This window comes from Salmo trutta, unplaced genomic scaffold (genome assembly GCF_901001165.1).
Source record: "Salmo trutta unplaced genomic scaffold, fSalTru1.1, whole genome shotgun sequence".
NCBI classification, from domain to species: Eukaryota; Metazoa; Chordata; class Actinopteri; order Salmoniformes; family Salmonidae; genus Salmo; species Salmo trutta.
This window is the reverse complement of record NW_021822941.1, coordinates 5,086,748-5,103,231: the sequence shown is the minus strand read 5'-3', so window position 1 is coordinate 5,103,231 and position 16,484 is coordinate 5,086,748. Positions and strand designations below refer to the sequence as shown.

The following is a 16,484-nucleotide window of genomic DNA, read 5'->3' as shown; positions in this document are numbered from 1 at the left end:
GAAATAAAGCGTAGGTAGGCTAAAAGTCTACCCTAACCACTGATATGGGGTCAGATCTTATTTTCACCCCCCTAATGGCTCATGTTATAGGATTTCCCAGACAGATAATTAAGCCTTTAACTAGACTAAAAAGCATGTTCATTGGATAATGTCCTCTTTCCATGTTGTCTCTATCCTGTCCAATAAACAACACATATAAAAGAAGTTGGACTGGATCACTCCTTTAAAGAAAACAGAGACTCTACCATCCTTTTCCTCCACCTCCTACTCCTCTACCTCCTCTTCCTCTATCTCCAACTTTTTTTTCATCTCTCTGGCGCCTCCCTGTGACTTCACCTAGAACACATCCCACCTCTCAGGCAGCCAGCCCTTACTGAACATCAGCTGAGCCAGCCAGGCGAAGCCCAAGATGGCAGGAAGCTTGGCCCCATTGATGTACTGGGCCGTATGCACTCCCCTCTGTAGGGCCTTGCGGTCGGAGGCCGAGCAGTTGCCATACTAGGCAGTGATGCAACCTGTCAGGATGCTCTCGGTGGTGCAGCTGTTAAACCATTTGAGGATCCAGGCCATATATATTCAGTCTCCTGAACAGGTTTTGCCGTGCCCTCTTCACGACTGTCTTGGTGTGCTTGGACCATGTTAGTTTGTTGGTGATGTAGACGCCAAGGAACTTGAAGCTCTCAAGCTGCTCCGCTACAGCCCCGTCGATGAGAATATTACCTAATGTAGAATGTCAGCCCTTCATGTGTAGCAATGACTTGCAACTGAAACCATCGTTTGAACAGCAATATTCTATTTAACAGAAGGGGATTATGTCACCTAGTATGGCCTCCTGTGATTTGAATACTCCTCTGAAGGGTTCAGATTTTACTGTCCTTGGTTCTCCGTAAAAACAGAAAGTATTTTCTGGTATGTACCGGTATCAACTGGGCTACCCTGCCATGTAACAACTTGGAAATCTGTATATTTCCAACACGATTGATGTAATGAGGGAGAAAAAGTCTAAAATACTTTAACTTTTTTTGCGCAGCAAGTAGGCTTTTAGCAAACGTACTAGGCACTCATAGTAAGCATTTCCTTTAGGCTAGTCATTCGTGTGTACCAAAAACAGCATGACAAGAGATTATCAGTGGGCCATGTGAATAATTCAGCACAAAATCTAGGTAGGTTCTGCTAAGATTTGAACTCCGATTATTGAATTCAAAGTGCAGAGTGCTAACCATTACACCATAGAAGAAGATTCTAAAGCACCTTAGGAATTGTACAGAAAATAATTCTGCATTTTAATTACCTACATAAGGGACGCAAATGGCATTTGCTGTATGGTTGATGAGAATCTCCATATTGCAAATGTACGGTCCCTTACTAGACGTCCGCAAATGTTTTTAAAATTCGCCGACAGCCTCGGGCTGTGCCCCAGGGCCAGATCTTCACACACACACACACACACACACACACACACACACACACACACACACACACACACACACACACACACACACACACACACACACACACACACACACACACACACACACACACACACACACACACACACACACAGAGCTAGGATGGAGTGACACAGTGTGGGGCTTAAAGACACACAGAGCATCACCATAATCTCTAGGCCTTGCCGTGTTCAAGAAGACACCCCACTTGAGCGTAGCTCACTCGGTCTGACCACAGGGACCATGTAAAAAAAGTTGTCTCATCAATGTGATTGTTTTTAATGGGAAAAGAGAGAATTTGACTATGACCTGACAGTATGGGAGTAGTTGGGGGAGTGTTTTCTATAAATAGAATGTATTTGACTACAAGGCTGACAAGCAAAGTAGGGGCCTCATCTATGTGAGCATTCTTAAACTGAAAAACACAGAGTTTGACCATGTGCTGACAGCATGGGACGAGTTAGGGGAGTGTTTTAATGAGAAGAGTGATTTTTTTCTAATAGACTACATTTCACTTTGTGCTGACAAGCAGAGGAGGAGTGCAGGGAGTGGTAAAGAGGAGATTCTAGAGTGGTGAGGAGTGGTCTCATGTGTGTTTATAAGTATCAATTAAGCAGCCTGAAGCATTGTACTTTCTGTATTGCTTAAGGGATTGTGTTAAGGTTTTTATTTACTGTTATTTCACTTTTCAATAGTATAGAATAGTATAGAATAGTATCGAATAGTATAGATGTCTCCAGTGAGCACCCCAATCAGGAAGACCCGTGAGCACCCCAATCCAAATTATAAGCTGAGGGAAAATTGTGCCTCAAAGGTCAAGAGGGTGACGCCATTTTTGAACTACGTGGCCAAGAATGAGACCTGCCAGTCCTCTCTCATTTTCCTGACAGACCAGGACAAAATAAGGCAGTAAGCAGAGTTCTTTCTTTCTCTTTAGTCTCATAAGCATTAATTAACAATACAGTATTTGATTGTATGATTTGTGTGTGTGTGTGTTTGTATGTGTGTGTGTGTGTGTGTGTGTGTGTGTGTGTGTGTGTGTGTGTGTGTGTGTGTGTGTGTGTTTTATTTTTAGATGGGTTCAATTCCTCCAGAAAAACAAGGCAATCACCACAGTCAACCACTACACCTTGACTATTGGAGACCCCTCCACCTGGCTGCCGGCTGTCCGTAAACCAATGGAAGGAGATCAACCGGTTGATGAAGGGCATTAACAAGTCCATGAGACGACCAGTTTCCCTTCACCAGGTAAACGTGAAAGACAACAAGGAAGGCAAGGTGGTGTCCAAAAAGAGCCTGCTGGAGTGCCAGTCTCTTGCCAAGTCAAAAATCCCTCAAGTGCTGAGTAAGTTTTTCTCAATCTGTGATGTCACTGTTTTTATACACTTATAGACATCAGAGATGTATAGAGTGCATTATGGAGTGGGATTATCAAGCTTTTTATTTTCATGTTCCCACAGAAACATTGGAAGAAACAAGGACACAGAGGAATCAGTACCGGTTTTATGGGTACCTGTGTGCCTACTTTACCTCTATATACGGCCACAGACCAGGCATGTATAAAAACATGTTGGTGAAAGAGGTGGAGGAGGCAAAATGCGACCAGTCTGGGGTGTATCTGATCAATGTAAGTCTATAAAATACAGCTGGCTGTGTTTATTTGTTTCTTTGCTTGGTAGGTTATTTTTGGAAACAATTGCAGTCGCCAGAGCATAATGTGTATTTTTGTGTGTTTTTTTCTGTTCAATTTCTATTAGGTGGGGGAGATGGGTCTGCCCGGAAGTCCTTCCTTCACTGAACCTCCATTGTCACTCATGTAGGTCAGATTAGATAGGAATCTTATTATTGTAAGATCCTATTCCACTGAAGTAATATCAATAATATCATATCTTTGTGTGTGTGTGTGTGTGTGTGTGTGTGTGTCTTACAGGTAAAAAACATGCTCCCGAAGATTGACAGGGAAAGGATGGCCAACTTCATGTGCATCCAGACGGCAGACAAATTTTATGCCATCAATTTAAATTAATCTCAAGCCAACGAAACCAGGGAACTCTTTGAGGCTGCACTGAAGGGGGAAGATACCACAGTCGCTGCAGAGAACCAGCCCTCCACCTCAGGAAAAAGAAAGCAGAAGGTGAGAGAGGACGCCTCCCTCTCCGAGGGGAGCACCCCCCCTGAAGAGACCATGGTGATGTACCAGGAGTCTGGCACATGCGCCGGGGGCTCGGAGGAGGAGGAAGAGGATGAAGATGAGGAACAGATGGCCAGACAACCTCCAGTAAGATCAGCTATTCTGACAGGACACATTTGATTGTCAAAATGTACTTGTAAACTATGTAACAGTCAAGTGTGTATTTTGAGATATATCTAATTTCTTATGTTTGCTCTCTCAGAAGACACCCTCCAAGATGAACAAGCCTCAGCTGGAACTTACCCCAAAGAGAAAGCAGACGATCCTCAGGTGCCGCATGGTGGTGGCCGTCAGCCTCCTGCTAGTCTCACCCCTCAAAGTGAAAAGCAAGTCGGCCCTCAACTCACCCATTGTCACATTGCAAGGCGTGCATCAGCTGAATTCAAACAGAGTCAGACTCAAAAAAGCCATTGCCTTATCCTCTCTGGGGTATGTGGGACGAACTCGTCCCACCTACGTAACAGCTACTGAAATTCCAGTGGCGCGATTTTTGAATCGTTAGAAATACTATTACTTCAATTTCTCAAACATATGACTATTTTACAGCTATTTAAAGACAAGAATCTCGTTAATCTAACCCCACTGTCCGATTTCAAAAAGGCTTTACAACGAAAGCAAAACATTAGATTATGTCAGCAGAGTGCCCAGCCAGAAAAAATCAGACACCCATTTTTCAAGCTAGCATATCATGTCACATAAACCCAAACCACAGCTAAATGCAGCACTAACCTTTGATGATCTTCATCAGATGACACACCTAGGACATTGTGTTATACAATACATGCATGTCTGTTCAATCAAGTTCATATTTATATCAAAAAACAGCTTTTTGCATTAGCATGTGACGTTCAGAAAAAGCATAACCCCCGCAAACTTCCGGGGAATTTACTAACAGTTTGCTAAATTACTCACGATAAACGTTCACAAAAAGCATAACAATTATTTTAAGAATTATAGATACATTACTCCTCTATGCACTCGATATGTCCAATTTTAAAATAGCTTTTCGGATGAAGCACATTTTGCAATAATCTAAGTACATAGCCCGGCATTACAGGGCTAGCTATTTAGATACCCACCCAGGTCAGCCTCCACCAAAATCACATTTCCTATAAGAAAAATGTTCTTACCTTGCTTGTTCTTCATCAGAATACACTGCCAGGACTTCTACTTCAATAACAAATGTTGGTTTGGTCCCAAATAATCCATCGTTATATCCAAACAGCGACGTTTTGTTCGTGAGTTCTAGACACTATCAGAATGCTTCTTCACGGTCCCGCGCATGGCGCATTGGCGTGTCAAAAATGTCTAAATATTCCATTACCGTACTTCGAAGCATATCAACCGCTGTTTAAAACCAATTTTTATGCCATTTAACTCGTAGATAAGTGATAATATTCCGACCGGGAGTATGCATTGAGCCTAAACAGCCGAATAAAATTTCTCCTCAGGAGCGACTCGTGCACGCGCCTCATTCAAAGGTCCTCGGAGCAGCCACTTACAAAAGGTGATAATGTGTTTCAGCCTGAGGCTCCCTCGTAAACCTTCAGTTATTTCCCGGGCTCTGAGAGCCTATCGGAGCCCTGGGAATTGTCACGTTACAGCTAAGATCCTTACTTTTCAATAAAAAGATGCAAGACGCACGACTCCTTGTCAGACAGGGTACTTCCTGCTTGAAACCTTGTCAGGTTTTTGCCTGCCATAGGAGTTCTGTTATACTCACAGACACCATTCAAACAGTTTTAGAAAATTCAGAGTGTTTTCTATCCAAACCTGAACAATAATATGCATATTCTAGCTTCTGAGTTGGTGTAGGAGGCAGTTAAAAATGGGAACATATTTTTTCCAAAATTCTCAATACTGCCCCCTAGCCCAGACAGGTTAAGGAGGGTAAAGCTGCAGGAGAAGGCGCACAAGGAAAGAGGGGAGCCCTGATGCAGCTAGAAGGAAGGGGAGCCGACCAACAACGAGACTTCCTCTTCCCAAAGACTCTTAAAGACTGTTAAAGACTGTCTCACATTTACACTGTTCTGATTTGTTGGGGTGGTTTTCTATTTTGGTGTGTGTGCTTGTTCAGATTAGTGTAAAATGTGTGTAATTTACTCTAACTGTCAGTTCTATTTTCTATGGTGTGATTCTTTTATAATGTCAAGGTTTGTGCTGTTTTATTAAATCATTATTTAAGTAATTCTTTGTGTTGTGCTTTGTTTAAGGTTTGGATTTGGTCTGCATCACTTAATTTGTAAGTGTTGAACCTTCACTGTGTTTACTGTCTTTCAAGGTTGGAAAAAACAGTTAGGCTTTATTGGCATGGGAAACATATGTTAACAGTGCCAAAGCAAGTGAAGTAGATAATAAACAAAAGTGAAATAATCAATAAAGACCTGCTGTAGTCTGTATTCCTCCTGTACTGGAAGCACAATTTGTACTAGAAAATTACACAGACAGGCTGAAATCAACACAGAAAAGGAAACAAATGGCATCAACCTAGTCTCTGGGCCGTGCTAAGTTCAACGAGATGCCCCACTTCACCGTAGCTCACTCAGTCTGAGTGCAGCGACCGTTCAAAAAAGTAGGCCCAAAATTAAGCCTGGCCTAAATTTCAGGTGCTTTTGAGTGACAGCAGCAGAACCGTTCGGGTTAGAAGCACAATTCAACCTCAGGAACGTTCCTAAGGTCCTCCCGATCTGTGCAAACCTTGACCGTGTGGCATTAATTGAAAACTTGCTGCCCCCCAATGAACTGAAAATATTTACGATTTTTTTCTCCCTCATCACATCAATCGTGTTGGAAATATGTGCATTTCCAAGTTGTTACATGGTAGGGTAGCCCAGGTGATACCGTTTCTGTCCAGAAAATATTTTCTCTGTTTTTCCGGTGAACCAAGGACAGTAAAATCTGAACCCATCACAGAGTATTGAGTACTGCATTCTATGCTGTAAAGGTTATCACTCTGGATCTTGCAATTTGAGTTCAAATCTCGGTAGGACCTACCATGTGAATTAATCTGCCTCGTGGAACTGGAATATAGCTGTCCAACGATTGTTGAAAGTATTTGCAACACGTGAAGAAACGACAGTCCACATTTGCTAATTAAAATGCCGAATTTTTTTCCTGTACAATTCCCAAATGGATTTTCAATATGGTTCTATGGTGTAATGGTTAGCACTCTGGACTTTGAATCCAGTGATCCAAGTTCAAATCTCGGTAGTACCTTTCTAGCTTTTGTGCTGAATTATTCACATGGCCTACCAATGATCTCATTTCTATCTGTTTATACGGTGAACAAATGACAGGAAAATCTGAACACTTCAATAATTACTCTATATGGGGTTCTATGGTGTAATGGTTAGCACTCAGGACTCTGAATCCTGCGATCCGAGTTCAAATCTCGGTAGGACCTACCTTGAATTTCCAGTGACATACTCCACTCCTGTGAACTTTAAAATAGTCTTGTGTGAAAAAAACAAGAGGGTGGGAGACGATAAGCAGTCTTTGGTACGCACGAATGGCTAGCCTGCAGGAAATTCTTACTATGAATGCCTAGTACGTTTGTTAATTGAATACATGCTGCCCCCCAATGAACTGAAAATATTAAAGATTTTTTACTCCCTCATCACATCAATCGTGTTGGAAATATGTGCATTTCCAAGTTGTTACATCGTAGGGTAGCCCAGGTGATACCGTTTCGGGCCAGAAAATATTTTTTCTGTTTTTCCGGTGAACCAAGGACAGTAAAATCTGAACCCATCACAGAGTATTGAGTACAGTAAATGTTATCACTCTGGATCTTGCAATCTGAGTTCAAATCTCAGTAGGACCTACCATGTGAATTAATCTGCCTTGTGGAACTGGAATATAGCTGTCCAACGATTCTTTTAAGTATTTGCAACACGTGAAGAAACGACAGTCCACATTTGCTAATTAAAATGCAGAATTTTTTTCTGTACAATTCCCAAATGGATTTTCAATATGGTTCTATGGTGTAATGGTTATCACTCTGGACTTTGAATCCAGTGATCTGAGTTCAAATCTCGGTAGAACCTTTCTAGCTTTTGTGCTGAATTATTCACATGGCCTACCAATAATCTCATTTCTATCTGTTTATACGGTGAACAAATGACAGGAAAATCTGAACACTTCAATAATTACTCTATATGGGGTTCTATGGTGTAATGGTTAGCACTCAGGACTCTGAATCCTGCGATCCGAGTTCAAATCTCGGTAGGACCTACCTTGAATTTTCAGTGACATACTCCACTCCTGTCAACTTTAAAATAGTCTTGTGTGAAAAAAACAAGAGGGTGGGAGTCGATAAGCAGTCTTTGGTACGCACGAATGGCTAGCCTGCAGGAAATTCTTACTATGAATGCCTAGTACGTTTGTTAATTGAATGCATGCTGCCCCCCAATGAACTGAAAATATTTTAGATTTTTTTCTCCCTCATGACATCAATCGTGTTGGAAATATGTGCATTTCCAAGTTGTTACATGGTAGGGTAGCCCAGGTGATACCGTTTCGGGCCAGAAAATATTTTTTCTGTTTTTCCGGTGAACCAAGGACAGTAAAATCTGAACCCATCACAGAGTATTGAGTACAGTAAATGTTATCACTCTGGATCTTGCAATCTGAGTTCAAATCTCAGTAGGACCTACCATGTGAATTAATCTGCCTCGTGGAACTGGAATATAGCTGTCCAACGATTCTTTTAAGTATTTGCAACACGTGAAGAAACGACAGTCCACATTTGCTAATTAAAATGCAGAATTTTTTTTCTGTACAATTCCCAAATGGATTTTCAATATGGTTCTATGGTGTAATGGTTAGCACTCTGGACTTTGAATCCAGTGATCCGAGTTCAAATCTCGGTAGAACCTTTCTAGCTTTTGTGCTGAATTATTCACATGGCCTACCAATAATCTAATTTCTATCTGTTTATACGGTGAACAAATGACAGGAAAATCTGAACACTTCTATAATTACTCTATATGGGGTTCTATGGTGTAATGGTTAGCACTCAGGACTCTGAATCCTGCGATCCGAGTTCAAATCTCGGTAGGACCTACCTTGAATTTTCAGTGACATACTCCACTCCTGTCAACTTTAAAATAGTCTTGTGTGAAAAAAACAAGAGGGTGGGAGTCGATAAGCAGTCTTTGGTACGCACGAATGGCTAGCCTGCAGGAAATTCTTACTATGAATGCCTAGTACGCTTGTTAATTGAATACATGCTGCCCCCCAATGAACTGAAAATATTTTAGATTTTTTTCTCCCTCATGACATCAATCGTGTTGGAAATATGTGCATTTCCAAGTTGTTACATGGTAGGGTAGCCCAGGTGATACCGTTTCGGGCCAGAAAATATTTTTTCTGTTTTTCCGGTGAACCAAGGACAGTAAAATCTGAACCCATCACACAGTATTGAGTACAGTAAATGTTATCACTCTGGATCTTGCAATCTGAGTTCAAATCTCAGTAGGACCTACCATGTGAATTAATCTGCCTCGTGGAACTGGAATATAGCTGTCCAACGATTCTTTTAAGTATTTGCAACACGTGAAGAAACGACAGTCCACATTTGCTAATTAAAATGCAGAATTTTTTTTCTGTACAATTCCCAAATGGATTTTCAATATGGTTCTATGGTGTAATGGTTAGCACTCTGGACTTTGAATCCAGTGATCCGAGTTCAAATCTCGGTAGAACCTTTCTAGCTTTGGTGCTGAATTATTCACATGGCCTACCAATAATCTCATTTCTATCTGTTTATACGGTGAACAAATGACAGGAAAATCTGAACACTTCAATAATTACTCTATATGGGGTTCTATGGTGTAATGGTTAGCACTCAGGACTCTGAATCCTGCGATCCGAGTTCAAATCTCGGTAGGACCTACCTTGAATTTTCAGTGACATACTCCACTCCTGTCAACTTTAAAATAGTCTTGTGTGAAAAAAACAAGAGGGTGGGAGTCGATAAGCAGTCTTTGGTACGCACGAATGGCTAGCATGCAGGAAATTCTTACTATGAATGCCTAGTACGTTTGTTAATTGAATGCATGCTGCCCCCCAATGAACTGAAAATATTTTAGATTTTTTTCTCCCTCATGACATCAATCGTGTTGGAAATATGTGCATTTCCAAGTTGTTACATGGTAGGGTAGCCCAGGTGATACCGTTTCGGGCCAGAAAATATTTTTTCTGTTTTTCCGGTGAACCAAGGACAGTAAAATCTGAACCCATCACAGAGTATTGAGTACAGTAAATGTTATCACTCTGGATCTTGCAATCTGAGTTCAAATCTCAGTAGGACCTACCATGTGAATTAATCTGCCTCGTGGAACTGGAATATAGCTGTCCAACGATTCTTTTAAGTATTTGCAACACGTGAAGAAACGACAGTCCACATTTGCTAATTAAAATGCAGAATTTTTTTTCTGTACAATTCCCAAATTGATTTTCAATATGGTTCTATGGTGTAATGGTTAGCACTCTGGACTTTGAATCCAGTGATCCGAGTTCAAATCTCGGTAGAACCTTTCTAGCTTTTGTGCTGAATTATTCACATGGCCTACCAATAATCTAATTTCTATCTGTTTATACGGTGAACAAATGACAGGAAAATCTGAACACTTCTATAATTACTCTATATGGGGTTCTATGGTGTAATGGTTAGCACTCAGGACTCTGAATCCTGCGATCCGAGTTCAAATCTCGGTAGGACCTACCTTGAATTTTCAGTGACATACTCCACTCCTGTCAACTTTAAAATAGTCTTGTGTGAAAAAAACAAGAGGGTGGGAGTCGATAAGCAGTCTTTGGTACGCACGAATGGCTAGCCTGCAGGAAATTCTTACTATGAATGCCTAGTACGTTTGTTAATTGAATACATGCTGCCCCCCAATGAACTGAAAATATTTTAGATTTTTTTCTCCCTCATGACATCAATCGTGTTGGAAATATGTGCATTTCCAAGTTGTTACATGGTAGGGTAGCCCAGGTGATACCGTTTCGGGCCAGAAAATATTTTTTCTGTTTTTCCGGTGAACCAAGGACAGTAAAATCTGAACCCATCACAGAGTATTGAGTACAGTAAATGTTATCACTCTGGATCTTGCAATCTGAGTTCAAATCTCAGTAGGACCTACCATGTGAATTAATCTGCCTCGTGGAACTGGAATATAGCTGTCCAACGATTCTTTTAAGTATTTGCAACACGTGAAGAAACGACAGTCCACATTTGCTAATTAAAATGCAGAATTTTTTTTCTGTACAATTCCCAAATGGATTTTCAATATGGTTCTATGGTGTAATGGTTAGCACTCTGGACTTTGAATCCAGTGATCCGAGTTCAAATCTCGGTAGAACCTTTCTAGCTTTGGTGCTGAATTATTCACATGGCCTACCAATAATCTCATTTCTATCTGTTTATACGGTGAACAAATGACAGGAAAATCTGAACACTTCAATAATTACTCTATATGGGGTTCTATGGTGTAATGGTTAGCACTCAGGACTCTGAATCCTGCGATCCGAGTTCAAATCTCGGTAGGACCTACCTTGAATTTTCAGTGACATACTCCACTCCTGTCAACTTTAAAATAGTCTTGTGTGAAAAAAACAAGAGGGTGGGAGTCGATAAGCAGTCTTTGGTACGCACGAATGGCTAGCCTGCAGGAAATTCTTACTATGAATGCCTAGTACGCTTGTTAATTGAATACATGCTGCCCCCCAATGAACTGAAAATATTTTAGATTTTTTTCTCCCTCATGACATCAATCGTGTTGGAAATATGTGCATTTCCAAGTTGTTACATGGTAGGGTAGCCCAGGTGATACCGTTTCGGGCCAGAAAATATTTTTTCTGTTTTTCCGGTGAACCAAGGACAGTAAAATCTGAACCCATCACACAGTACTGAGTACAGTAAATGTTATCACTCTGGATCTTGCAATCTGAGTTCAAATCTCAGTAGGACCTACCATGTGAATTAATCTGCCTCGTGGAACTGGAATATAGCTGTCCAACGATTCTTTTAAGTATTTGCAACACGTGAAGAAACGACAGTCCACATTTGCTAATTAAAATGCAGAATTTTTTTTCTGTACAATTCCCAAACGGATTTTCAATATGGTTCTATGGTGTAATGGTTAGCACTCTGGACTTTGAATCCAGTGATCCGAGTTCAAATCTCGGTAGAACCTTTCTAGCTTTTGTGCTGAATTATTCACATGGCCTACCAATAATCTAATTTCTATCTGTTTATACGGTGAACAAATGACAGGAAAATCTGAACACTTCTATAATTACTCTATATGGGGTTCTATGGTGTAATGGTTAGCACTCAGGACTCTGAATCCTGCGATCCGAGTTCAAATCTCGGTAGGACCTACCTTGAATTTTCAGTGACATACTGCACTCCTGTCAACTTTAAAATAGTCTTGTGTGAAAAAAACAAGAGGGTGGGAGTCGATAAGCAGTCTTTGGTACGCACGAATGGCTAGCCTGCAGGAAATTCTTACTATGAATGCCTAGTACGTTGTTAATTGAATGCATGCTGCCCCCCAATGAACTGAAAATATTTTAGATTTTTTTCTCCCTCATGACATCAATCGTGTTGGAAATATGTGCATTTCCAAGTTGTTACATGGTAGGGTAGCCCAGGTGATACCGTTTCGGGCCAGAAAATATTTTTTCTGTTTTTCCGGTGAACCAAGGACAGTAAAATCTGAACCCATCACACAGTATTGAGTACAGTAAATGTTATCACTCTGGATCTTGCAATCTGAGTTCAAATCTCAGTAGGACCTACCATGTGAATTAATCTGCCTCGTGGAACTGGAATATAGCTGTCCAACGATTCTTTTAAGTATTTGCAACACGTGAAGAAACGACAGTCCACATTTGCTAATTAAAATGCAGAATTTTTTTTCTGTACAATTCCCAAATTGATTTTCAATATGGTTCTATGGTGTAATGGTTAGCACTCTGGACTTTGAATCCAGTGATCCGAGTTCAAATCTCGGTAGAACCTTTCTAGCTTTGGTGCTGAATTATTCACATGGCCTACCAATAATCTCATTTCTATCTGTTTATACGGTGAACAAATGACAGGAAAATCTGAACACTTCAATAATTACTCTATATGGGGTTCTATGGTGTAATGGTTAGCACTCAGGACTCTGAATCCTGCGATCCGAGTTCAAATCTCGGTAGGACCTACCTTGAATTTTCAGTGACATACTCCACTCCTGTCAACTTTAAAATAGTCTTGTGTGAAAAAAACAAGAGGGTGGGAGTCGATAAGCAGTCTTTGGTACGCACGAATGGCTAGCCTGCAGGAAATTCTTACTATGAATGCCTAGTACGTTTGTTAATTGAATACATGCTGCCCCCCAATGAACTGAAAATATTTTAGATTTTTTTCTCCCTCATGACATCAATCGTGTTGGAAATATGTGCATTTCCAAGTTGTTACATGGTAGGGTAGCCCAGGTGATACCGTTTCGGGCCAGAAAATATTTTTTCTGTTTTTCCGGTGAACCAAGGACAGTAAAATCTGAACCCATCACACAGTATTGAGTACAGTAAATGTTATCACTCTGGATCTTGCAATCTGAGTTCAAATCTCAGTAGGACCTACCATGTGAATTAATCTGCCTCGTGGAACTGGAATATAGCTGTCCAACGATTCTTTTAAGTATTTGCAACACGTGAAGAAACGACAGTCCACATTTGCTAATTAAAATGCAGAATTTTTTTTCTGTACAATTCCCAAATGGATTTTCAATATGGTTCTATGGTGTAATGGTTAGCACTCTGGACTTTGAATCCAGTGATCCGAGTTCAAATCTCGGTAGAACCTTTCTAGCTTTTGTGCTGAATTATTCACATGGCCTACCAATAATCTCATTTCTATCTGTTTATACGGTGAACAAATGACAGGAAAATCTGAACACTTCAATAATTACTCTATATGGGGTTCTATGGTGTAATGGTTAGCACTCAGGACTCTGAATCCTGCGATCCGAGTTCAAATCTCGGTAGGACCTACCTTGAATTTTCAGTGACATACTCCACTCCTGTCAACTTTAAAATAGTCTTGTGTGAAAAAAACAAGAGGGTGGGAGTCGATAAGCAGTCTTTGGTACGCACGAATGGCTAGCCTGCAGGATTTTTCTTACTATGAATGCCTAGTACGTTTGTTAATTGAATACATGCTGCCCCCCAATGAACTGAAAATATTTTAGATTTTTTTCTCCCTCATGACATCAATCGTGTTGGAAATATGTGCATTTCCAAGTTGTTACATGGTAGGGTAGCCCAGGTGATACCGTTTCGGGCCAGAAAATATTTTTTCTGTTTTTCCGGTGAACCAAGGACAGTAAAATCTGAACCCATCACAGAGTATTGAGTACAGTAAATGTTATCACTCTGGATCTTGCAATCTGAGTTCAAATCTCAGTAGGACCTACCATGTGAATTAATCTGCCTCGTGGAACTGGAATATAGCTGTCCAACGATTCTTTTAAGTATTTGCAACACGTGAAGAAACGACAGTCCACATTTGCTAATTAAAATGCAGAATTTTTTTTCTGTACAATTCCCAAATGGATTTTCAATATGGTTCTATGGTGTAATGGTTAGCACTCTGGACTTTGAATCCAGTGATCCGAGTTCAAATCTCGGTAGAACCTTTCTAGCTTTGGTGCTGAATTATTCACATGGCCTACCAATAATCTCATTTCTATCTGTTTATACGGTGAACAAATGACAGGAAAATCTGAACACTTCAATAATTACTCTATATGGGGTTCTATGGTGTAATGGTTAGCACTCAGGACTCTGAATCCTGCGATCCGAGTTCAAATCTCGGTAGGACCTACCTTGAATTTTCAGTGACATACTCCACTCCTGTCAACTTTAAAATAGTCTTGTGTGAAAAAAACAAGAGGGTGGGAGTCGATAAGCAGTCTTTGGTACGCACGAATGGCTAGCCTGCAGGAAATTCTTACTATGAATGCCTAGTACGTTTGTTAATTGAATACATGCTGCCCCCCAATGAACTGAAAATATTTTAGATTTTTTTCTCCCTCATGACATCAATCGTGTTGGAAATATGTGCATTTCCAAGTTGTTACATGGTAGGGTAGCCCAGGTGATACCGTTTCGGGCCAGAAAATATTTTTTCTGTTTTTCCGGTGAACCAAGGACAGTAAAATCTGAACCCATCACACAGTATTGAGTACAGTAAATGTTATCACTCTGGATCTTGCAATCTGAGTTCAAATCTCGGTAGGACCTACCATGTGAATTAATCTGCCTCGTGGAACTGGAATATAGCTGTCCAACGATTCTTTTAAGTATTTGCAACACGTGAAGAAACGACAGTCCACATTTGCTAATTAAAATGCAGAATTTTTTTTCTGTACAATTCCCAAATGGATTTTCAATATGGTTCTATGGTGTAATGGTTAGCACTCTGGACTTTGAATCCAGTGATCCGAGTTCAAATCTCGGTAGAACCTTTCTAGCTTTGGTGCTGAATTATTCACATGGCCTACCAATAATCTCATTTCTATCTGTTTATACGGTGAACAAATGACAGGAAAATCTGAACACTTCAATAATTACTCTATATGGGGTTCTATGGTGTAATGGTTAGCACTCAGGACTCTGAATCCTGCGATCCGAGTTCAAATCTCGGTAGGACCTACCTTGAATTTTCAGTGACATACTCCACTCCTGTCAACTTTAAAATAGTCTTGTGTGAAAAAAACAAGAGGGTGGGAGTCGATAAGCAGTCTTTGGTACGCACGAATGGCTAGCCTGCAGGAAATTCTTACTATGAATGCCTAGTACGTTTGTTAATTGAATACATGCTGCCCCCCAATGAACTGAAAATATTTTAGATTTTTTTCTCCCTCATGACATCAATCGTGTTGGAAATATGTGCATTTCCAAGTTGTTACATGGTAGGGTAGCCCAGGTGATACCGTTTCGGGCCAGAAAATATTTTTTCTGTTTTTCCGGTGAACCAAGGACAGTAAAATCTGAACCCATCACAGAGTATTGAGTACAGTAAATGTTATCACTCTGGATCTTGCAATCTGAGTTCAAATCTCAGTAGGACCTACCATGTGAATTAATCTGCCTCGTGGAACTGGAATATAGCTGTCCAACGATTCTTTTAAGTATTTGCAACACGTGAAGAAACGACAGTCCACATTTGCTAATTAAAATGCAGAATTTTTTTTCTGTACAATTCCCAAATTGATTTTCAATATGGTTCTATGGTGTAATGGTTAGCACTCTGGACTTTGAATCCAGTGATCCGAGTTCAAATCTCGGTAGAACCTTTCTAGCTTTGGTGCTGAATTATTCACATGGCCTACCAATAATCTCTTTTCTATCTGTTTATACGGTGAACAAATGACAGGAAAATCTGAACACTTCAATAATTACTCTATATGGGGTTCTATGGTGTAATGGTTAGCACTCAGGACTCTGAATCCTGCGATCCGAGTTCAAATCTCGGTAGGACCTACCTTGAATTTTCAGTGACATACTCCACTCCTGTCAACTTTAAAATAGTCTTGTGTGAAAAAAACAAGAGGGTGGGAGTCGATAAGCAGTCTTTGGTACGCACGAATGGCTAGCCTGCAGGAAATTCTTACTATGAATGCCTAGTACGTTTGTTAATTGAATACATGCTGCCCCCCAATGAACTGAAATATTTTAGATTTTTTTTCTCCCTCATGACATCATCGTGTTGGAAAGGTAGTGCATTTCCAAGTTGTTACATGGTAGGGTAGCCCAGGTGATACCGTTTCGGGCCAGAAATATTT

The 16,484-nt window shown here is 40.5% G+C and overlaps 1 protein-coding gene and 24 non-coding genes across 27 annotated transcripts in view; 24 read left to right on the top strand and 1 right to left on the bottom strand.

Moving 5' to 3' along the window:
- The window catches only part of LOC115187372 (high affinity choline transporter 1), a 301,018-nt gene that overhangs the window by 85,804 nt on the left and 198,730 nt on the right, over window positions 1–16,484 (bottom strand). The gene's annotated exons all lie outside the window — the stretch shown is intronic.
- On the top strand, window positions 6,784–6,855 carry trnaq-uug (transfer RNA glutamine (anticodon UUG)). Its single transcript has one exon. It is a non-coding gene; the product is annotated as a tRNA-Gln (tRNA).
- trnaq-cug (transfer RNA glutamine (anticodon CUG)) lies at window positions 6,971–7,042 on the top strand. Its single transcript has one exon. It is a non-coding gene; the product is annotated as a tRNA-Gln (tRNA).
- trnaq-uug (transfer RNA glutamine (anticodon UUG)) lies at window positions 7,614–7,685 on the top strand. The gene has a single exon. It is a non-coding gene; the product is annotated as a tRNA-Gln (tRNA).
- trnaq-cug (transfer RNA glutamine (anticodon CUG)) lies at window positions 7,801–7,872 on the top strand. The gene has a single exon. It is a non-coding gene; the product is annotated as a tRNA-Gln (tRNA).
- On the top strand, window positions 8,445–8,516 carry trnaq-uug (transfer RNA glutamine (anticodon UUG)). Its single transcript has one exon. It is a non-coding gene; the product is annotated as a tRNA-Gln (tRNA).
- On the top strand, window positions 8,632–8,703 carry trnaq-cug (transfer RNA glutamine (anticodon CUG)). The gene has a single exon. It is a non-coding gene; the product is annotated as a tRNA-Gln (tRNA).
- trnaq-uug (transfer RNA glutamine (anticodon UUG)) lies at window positions 9,276–9,347 on the top strand. Its single transcript has one exon. It is a non-coding gene; the product is annotated as a tRNA-Gln (tRNA).
- Window positions 9,463–9,534, top strand: trnaq-cug (transfer RNA glutamine (anticodon CUG)). The gene has a single exon. It is a non-coding gene; the product is annotated as a tRNA-Gln (tRNA).
- trnaq-uug (transfer RNA glutamine (anticodon UUG)) lies at window positions 10,107–10,178 on the top strand. The gene has a single exon. It is a non-coding gene; the product is annotated as a tRNA-Gln (tRNA).
- Window positions 10,294–10,365, top strand: trnaq-cug (transfer RNA glutamine (anticodon CUG)). The gene has a single exon. It is a non-coding gene; the product is annotated as a tRNA-Gln (tRNA).
- On the top strand, window positions 10,938–11,009 carry trnaq-uug (transfer RNA glutamine (anticodon UUG)). The gene has a single exon. It is a non-coding gene; the product is annotated as a tRNA-Gln (tRNA).
- Window positions 11,125–11,196, top strand: trnaq-cug (transfer RNA glutamine (anticodon CUG)). The gene has a single exon. It is a non-coding gene; the product is annotated as a tRNA-Gln (tRNA).
- Window positions 11,769–11,840, top strand: trnaq-uug (transfer RNA glutamine (anticodon UUG)). The gene has a single exon. It is a non-coding gene; the product is annotated as a tRNA-Gln (tRNA).
- Window positions 11,956–12,027, top strand: trnaq-cug (transfer RNA glutamine (anticodon CUG)). The gene has a single exon. It is a non-coding gene; the product is annotated as a tRNA-Gln (tRNA).
- Window positions 12,599–12,670, top strand: trnaq-uug (transfer RNA glutamine (anticodon UUG)). The gene has a single exon. It is a non-coding gene; the product is annotated as a tRNA-Gln (tRNA).
- trnaq-cug (transfer RNA glutamine (anticodon CUG)) lies at window positions 12,786–12,857 on the top strand. Its single transcript has one exon. It is a non-coding gene; the product is annotated as a tRNA-Gln (tRNA).
- trnaq-uug (transfer RNA glutamine (anticodon UUG)) lies at window positions 13,430–13,501 on the top strand. Its single transcript has one exon. It is a non-coding gene; the product is annotated as a tRNA-Gln (tRNA).
- trnaq-cug (transfer RNA glutamine (anticodon CUG)) lies at window positions 13,617–13,688 on the top strand. Its single transcript has one exon. It is a non-coding gene; the product is annotated as a tRNA-Gln (tRNA).
- trnaq-uug (transfer RNA glutamine (anticodon UUG)) lies at window positions 14,262–14,333 on the top strand. The gene has a single exon. It is a non-coding gene; the product is annotated as a tRNA-Gln (tRNA).
- trnaq-cug (transfer RNA glutamine (anticodon CUG)) lies at window positions 14,449–14,520 on the top strand. Its single transcript has one exon. It is a non-coding gene; the product is annotated as a tRNA-Gln (tRNA).
- Window positions 15,093–15,164, top strand: trnaq-uug (transfer RNA glutamine (anticodon UUG)). The gene has a single exon. It is a non-coding gene; the product is annotated as a tRNA-Gln (tRNA).
- Window positions 15,280–15,351, top strand: trnaq-cug (transfer RNA glutamine (anticodon CUG)). Its single transcript has one exon. It is a non-coding gene; the product is annotated as a tRNA-Gln (tRNA).
- On the top strand, window positions 15,924–15,995 carry trnaq-uug (transfer RNA glutamine (anticodon UUG)). Its single transcript has one exon. It is a non-coding gene; the product is annotated as a tRNA-Gln (tRNA).
- On the top strand, window positions 16,111–16,182 carry trnaq-cug (transfer RNA glutamine (anticodon CUG)). The gene has a single exon. It is a non-coding gene; the product is annotated as a tRNA-Gln (tRNA).